Genomic DNA, 6,277 nt, shown 5'->3' on the forward strand with positions numbered 1-6,277 from the left:
TAGAAGGTCCTTAACCCATCAGGACTGGTATCTGCTCCTTTGTGCAAGGAAGAACAGAATGAACACTGCCAGAGCCCTACAAAATAACCTCCAGCAGGCCAATGGTGTGAATGTCTTTGACCAAACAATCAGAAATGGATTTCATGAGGGTGGCCTGAGGGTCCTCTAGTGGGCCCTGTGCTCACCGCTCGGTACCATAGAGCTCGATCAGCATTTGCCATTGAACACCAGAATTGGCAGGTACAGTGTTTGAGCAGTAAAAAAAACATTATTATTGTTTCTTATTTTTGATTAAGTTTCACTTATATTATTTGTTTAGGTTGCGCTGATTCCATTCTGTTTTTATTGGTAGACAGATGCCCATAGATTTAGATATTGTGTACACAGTAATAGATAGTTATTGGATTTATATGTAATAGGTTTACATGAAAGCAAGTGTACAATCCAAACGCATGCGTTCCTGCGGTAAAAATGGTTGTGTGTATAAGTGGGTGCTGCAGCGACCGTCGGCTGGAACCGAACAGAATCAGCAAATGAGAATTTCACCAGCACACCAAGGATCACCAATATGGGTCCAAAAGTTTTAATGAACGATTACATAGTTACAGCAAGGCAACGTTTCGAAGTCTCGCAGGATCCCTTCATCAGGCAAGTGTCATTTTTAACGCAGGAACGTGTGCGTTTTGGATTGTACACTTGCTTTCATGTAAACCTATTACATATAAATCCAAAAACCATCTATTATTGTGTACACAAAATCTGAATCTATGGGCTTCTGCCTACCAATAAAAACAGAATGCAATCAGCGTAACCTAAACAAATAATATGAGTGAAACTTAATCAAAAATAAGAAATAATAATAATGTTTTTGTTGCTGCTCAAACACTGTACAGGTGATTCCACAACACCTCCTACAAACATAATATACCACAAAAATAATGTAGCACAACACCTCCTACAATCATAATTAGAGATGAGCGAATTATTCAAAAATTCGATTCGGCTGATTCGCCGAATTTCAGGAAGAAATTTGATTCGATGCGAATTAATTCGCTACGAAGTTAACTTATAAAAAGGGTTTCTAGGCTTCGGAGAGCCTTTAAATTAGTGCAGAACACTGTACCTTTAATTTAAATGCCCTTGGAGATGAGGAAGGAGAAGGAGAAGGAGAAGGATGAGAAGAAGGAGAAGGAGAAGGATGAGAAGGAGAAGGAGAAGGATGAGAAGGAGAAGGAGAAGGATGAGAAGAAGGAGAAGGATGAGAAGAAGGAGAAGGATGAGAAGAAGAAGAAGGATGAGAAGAAGAAGAAGAAGGATGAGAAGAAGGAGAAGAAGGATGAGAAGAAGGAGAAGAAGGATGAGAAGAAGGAGAAGAAGGATGAGAAGAAGAAGGAGAAGGATGAGAAGATGGAGAAGGAGAAGGATGAGAAGATGGAGAAGGAGAAGGATGAGAAGAAGGAGAAGGAGAAGGATGAGAAGAAGGAGAAGAAGGATGAGAAGGAGAAGAAGGATGAGAAGGAGAAGAAGGATGAGAAGAAGGAGAAGGATGAGAAGGAGAAGAAGGATGAGAAGGAGAAGGATGAGAAGGAGAAGGATGAGAAGGATGAGAAGGATGAGCAGAAGGAGAAGGATGAGCAGAAGGAGAAGGATGAGCAGAAGGAGAAGGATGAGCAGAAGGAGAAGGATGAGAAGAAGGAGAAGGATGAGAAGGAGGATGAGAAGAAGGAGAAGGATGAGAAGAAGGATGAGAAGGAGAAGGATGAGAAGAAGGATGAGAAGAAGGAGAAGGATGAGAAGAAGGAGAAGGAGAAGAAGGATGAGAAGAAGGAGAAGGATGAGAAGATGGAGAAGGAGAAGGATGAGAAGATGGAGAAGGAGAAGGATGAGAAGATGGAGAAGGAGAAGGATGAGAAGAAGGAGAAGGAGAAGGATGAGAAGAAGGAGAAGAAGGATGAGAAGAAGGAGAAGGAGAAGGATGAGAAGGAGAAGGATGAGAAGAAGGAGAAGGATGAGAAGAAGAAGGATGAGAAGGATGAGAAGAAGGAGAAGGATGAGAAGAAGAAGGATGAGAAGAAGGATGAGAAGAAGAAGAAGAAGGATGAGAAGAAGGAGAAGGATGAGAAGAAGGAGAAGGATGAGAAGAAGAAGGATGAGAAGAAGAAGGATGAGAAGAAGGATGAGAAGGAGAATTCCAAGCCGGCAAAAAGTGTATCTGCAGAGCTCCTCTAAGTGTATCTGCAGAATAGAGGAGCTCTGCAGATACACTTTTTGCCGGATTGGAATTATTCTTATTTTCATCCTACTTCTTCTTCTTCTTCTTCTTCTTCATCCTCATCCTCAGATGAAGAAGAAGAGGATAAGGATGAGGATGAAGAGGAAGAAGAAGAAGAAGTAGGATGAAAATAAGAATAATTCCAAGCCGGCAAAAAGTGTATCTGCAGAGCTCCTCTATTCTGCAGATACACTTAGAGGAGCTCTGCAGATACACTTTTTGCCGGCTTGGAATTATTCTTATTTTCATCCTACTTCTTCTTCTTCCTCATCCTCATCCTCATCCTCTTCTTCTTCTTCTGAGGATGAGGATGAGGATGAAGAAGAAGAAGAAGAAGTAGGATGAAAATAAGAATAATTCCAAGCCGGCAAAAAGTGTATCTGCAGAGCTCCTCTAAGTGTATCTGCAGAATAGAGGAGCTCTGCAGATACACTTTTTGCCGGCTTGGAATTATTCTTATTTTCATCCTACTTCTTCTTCTTCTTCTTCTTCTTCTTCATCCTCATCCTCAGAAGAAGAAGAAGAGGATGAGGATGAGGATGAAGAGGAAGAAGAAGAAGAAGAAGAAGAAGTAGGATGAAAATAAGAATAATTCCAAGCCGGCAAAAAGTGTATCTGCAGAGCTCCTCTATTCTGCAGATACACTTAGAGGAGCTCTGCAGATACACTTTTTGCCGGCTTGGAATTATTCTTATTTTCATCCTACTTCTTCTTCTTCTTCTTCTTCATCCTCATCCTCTTCTTCTTCTGAGGATGAGGATGAAGAAGAAGAAGAAGTAGGATGAAAATAAGAATTCCAAACCGGCAAAAAGTGTATCTGCAGAGTTCCTCTATTTCTGACAGTTCTCTGACAGCTCCTTCACATGTACAGCGGTTGAAACATCTGTTTCCGAATAAAAACATCTGTATCCTAAATGGAAACAAATAGATACAATGTTTCAACCGCTGTACATGTGAAGGAACTGTCAGAGAAATGTCAGAAATAGCGGAGCTCTCTGCAGGGACACTTTTGCCGGCTGATCGGGAAAAATCCGATTCGCGCACCCGAAGTAGGCAAATATTCGGATTCAACGCGAATCAAATTTTTCCTGAAATTCGTATCGAATTCCACTTCGCCTGGTTCGATTCGCTCATCTCTAATCATAATATACCACAAAAATAATGTAGCACAACACCTCCTACAAACATAATATACCACAAAAATAATGTAGCACAACACCTCTTACACACATAATATACCACAAAAATAATGTACCACAACACCTCTTACACACATAATATACCACAAAAATAATGTAGCACAACACCTCTTACACACATAATATACCACAAAAATAATGTAGCACAACAATATGTAATAAACTGGAATTTTATAGTGCACGCAAAAAATCAAATCAGTCCGGTAAAAATGTGAAATCAGTCCCCAGTAATTGTGACACAACTAAAATACTGCAGTGTAAATGGTGACTTAGAAATCTTTACTCTTCATCATGTGCTATATGTGCCCCCACCAAATAGTTAAAAAACATGCCCACCTCCTTATTGAACCTCATAGTGACACATGCCTGATGAAGGAGTCCTGCGAGACTCCGAAACGTTGCCTTGCTGTAACTATGTGATCGTTCATTAAAACTTTTGGACCCATATTGGTGATCCTCGGTGCGCTGGTGACATTCTCCCTTGAGGTTTACATGAAAGACACTTGGAGGGCTATTTATAATTGTTTTACACAATATTCTCACAACATTCACAAATATGTCCAGTTAAATCCAACCAACAAAATGTGTGAATTTTGACTAAAAGTTGTGTAAATCTTTTGTGAAAATTAAAAATTAGACCCAATAATAAGGGATGCAAAGAGTGCAAGTTATTGACTGTACATAATTAAATAAAGTGCTAATCAATTCTTATTTAGAGGCCTAGGGTTCGAATGTAGTGTTTACAGTATATGTAGATTTTATAAAATTCCAAAGGCTGGTTACAGTTTACTAAAAATAGTAACTGCAAATGCACGAGGTTATACCATAGCATCAATGATTTTATAGTCAGTTACCCTTAATAGTTCATTTTTCTTTCCTGTTGTAATGTTTGTTCCCTGGCAGTATCCTTATAGGACAGCAAACAAGCTAATAAGTAGAATTCACAGAAAGGAATACACTGAGTACAGCTTTATCTCTATGCCCTAAAATTAACAGCTGTGAGAGTTTTCACTCATGTCTGTAAACAGGTATGGCAAACATGATCTAATCTGGTAAATATAACAGTATGGGGTTGATTTACTAATGGAGTACAGACTACCCACATAGCAAAAATAGATTTACTCCAGTCATTTGCAAAATCCTGCTTTTTTAATTTCCTGGACACAATTGAGTGTTCAAAGTCAAAGCTAACAATGTAAAGTGGACATTTACTTCTGCATTGCTCTGGTCAATGTGTTGGGAAAGCAATAGGGAGTCCTTTTTTAAAGGATGGATATGATGCACAGTATTATGGGAGCCTTATGGCATCATTTCCCTAATAAAGATTTTGCTTTTAAAGGATCCTTTTGCCAGTTCATTTCAGAAAGCAAAACCACAATCCTTACTGAACCCTAATCAGGGACATTGCTAGGATTGTAAAAGGCCTGCAGAAGTCTTTGGCATCTGGAGGAGAGCAATGATTTGGTGCGCCTAAAGCATCGGGATAAATGTGGGGTGTGACCAAAATTCATTAAAAGTAGGAAGGGTCCTAAAGGCTTTAAAGTGGTTTTAAGGGCTCAAGGTTTTTTACCTGCTTTCTAAAAAACCTTCTGTGCGCACCAGCTCCCCTCCCCCCAATTCTTACCTAAGCCCCATTGTGATCCAGAGGTGTGCACAAGAGCCACAGCTCCACAGCTTCTCATTGGCTGGAACAGAACCCATTGGCTCCCACTGCTGTCAATCACAGCCAGTGAGCCAATGAGGAGAGAGAGGGGCAGGGCCAAGCTGTGGCTCTGTGTGTGGATGGACATGAAGAGCTAGCCTGCTTTGTTGACCCCATAGCAAGCAACTTGCTCTGGGGGCACTTTGAAGGAGGGAGGGGCCAGAAGGGCTGGCGGGGGACCCGTGAAGAGGAGGATGGGGGCTGCTCTGTGGAAATCCACTGCACAGAGCAGGTAAGTATGACATGTTTTTAGTGTTAGGTTTGTGTTTTGCACAGACTTCAGAGGTCAGGAGTGCATAATGTGCAAAATGCAGAGGTCTGCAGTGCGTAGCAAAAACAGTGAAGGGGTGACAAGTAAGTATGGCACAGAGGTCAATAGTTAGTAATTCATCCCAATTCCTACCCCCGGTGATAAAAACATCCCAGCACAAGTTCCCCCTCCCTTCCTGAAATGTATTTATCAGCTTTTAGCATTTCATTGCATCTGCTGGTAGGTGCCCTGGTACGTGCGACCATTCATTTTCTTTTTCTATGCAGCTGCCAGCTGCTTGTCAGACCTGTAGTGCAGAACCGAGGAAAGAGCTCCTCCTTGGCTCTTTGCTACAGGTTCATCAGGCAGTGGAAGGGGACAGATTCCAATAGTTGCATTAATCACATATAGAAGACAAAAAAAGGACGGTCGTGGCATCAGGAAATGGGGTACTCATTAGAAATGCAGGGTGTGTGCCCCAGGTGCCTAGCACTAGCAATGCCCTATTATGTATTGTTAATTCATTAGAGGGGGTGAAGAAACCATGCACCAGCATTCTTGGGGAAAGCCATAACCTAACTCATTGACTTTCTTCATGTAAGTTATTAACCAAAGTGTTTGCTGTTATTTAGAAAATGATACACATCCAAAATCAGCTGCTCCGGGAAGCAAGGTTCTCAAATCAATTGGCAGCTTAACTTTTTGAAACTCATTTAAGCATTATCTACTAGGTAAGTCATAAGTGTTTGAAATGAGTAATGGCTACTGATATAAAAAAAGACCTTGATAATTCAAATAAAGCCTTATAAATAAACAGCATTTCTGTTGGTGCATTTTCAACAAACAGTAGCAGA

Source organism: Staurois parvus, unplaced genomic scaffold, assembly GCF_062004578.1.
Source record: "Staurois parvus isolate SC_StPar_1 unplaced genomic scaffold, SC_StPar_1.0 ptg000175l, whole genome shotgun sequence".
Taxonomy (NCBI): domain Eukaryota; kingdom Metazoa; phylum Chordata; class Amphibia; order Anura; family Ranidae; genus Staurois; species Staurois parvus.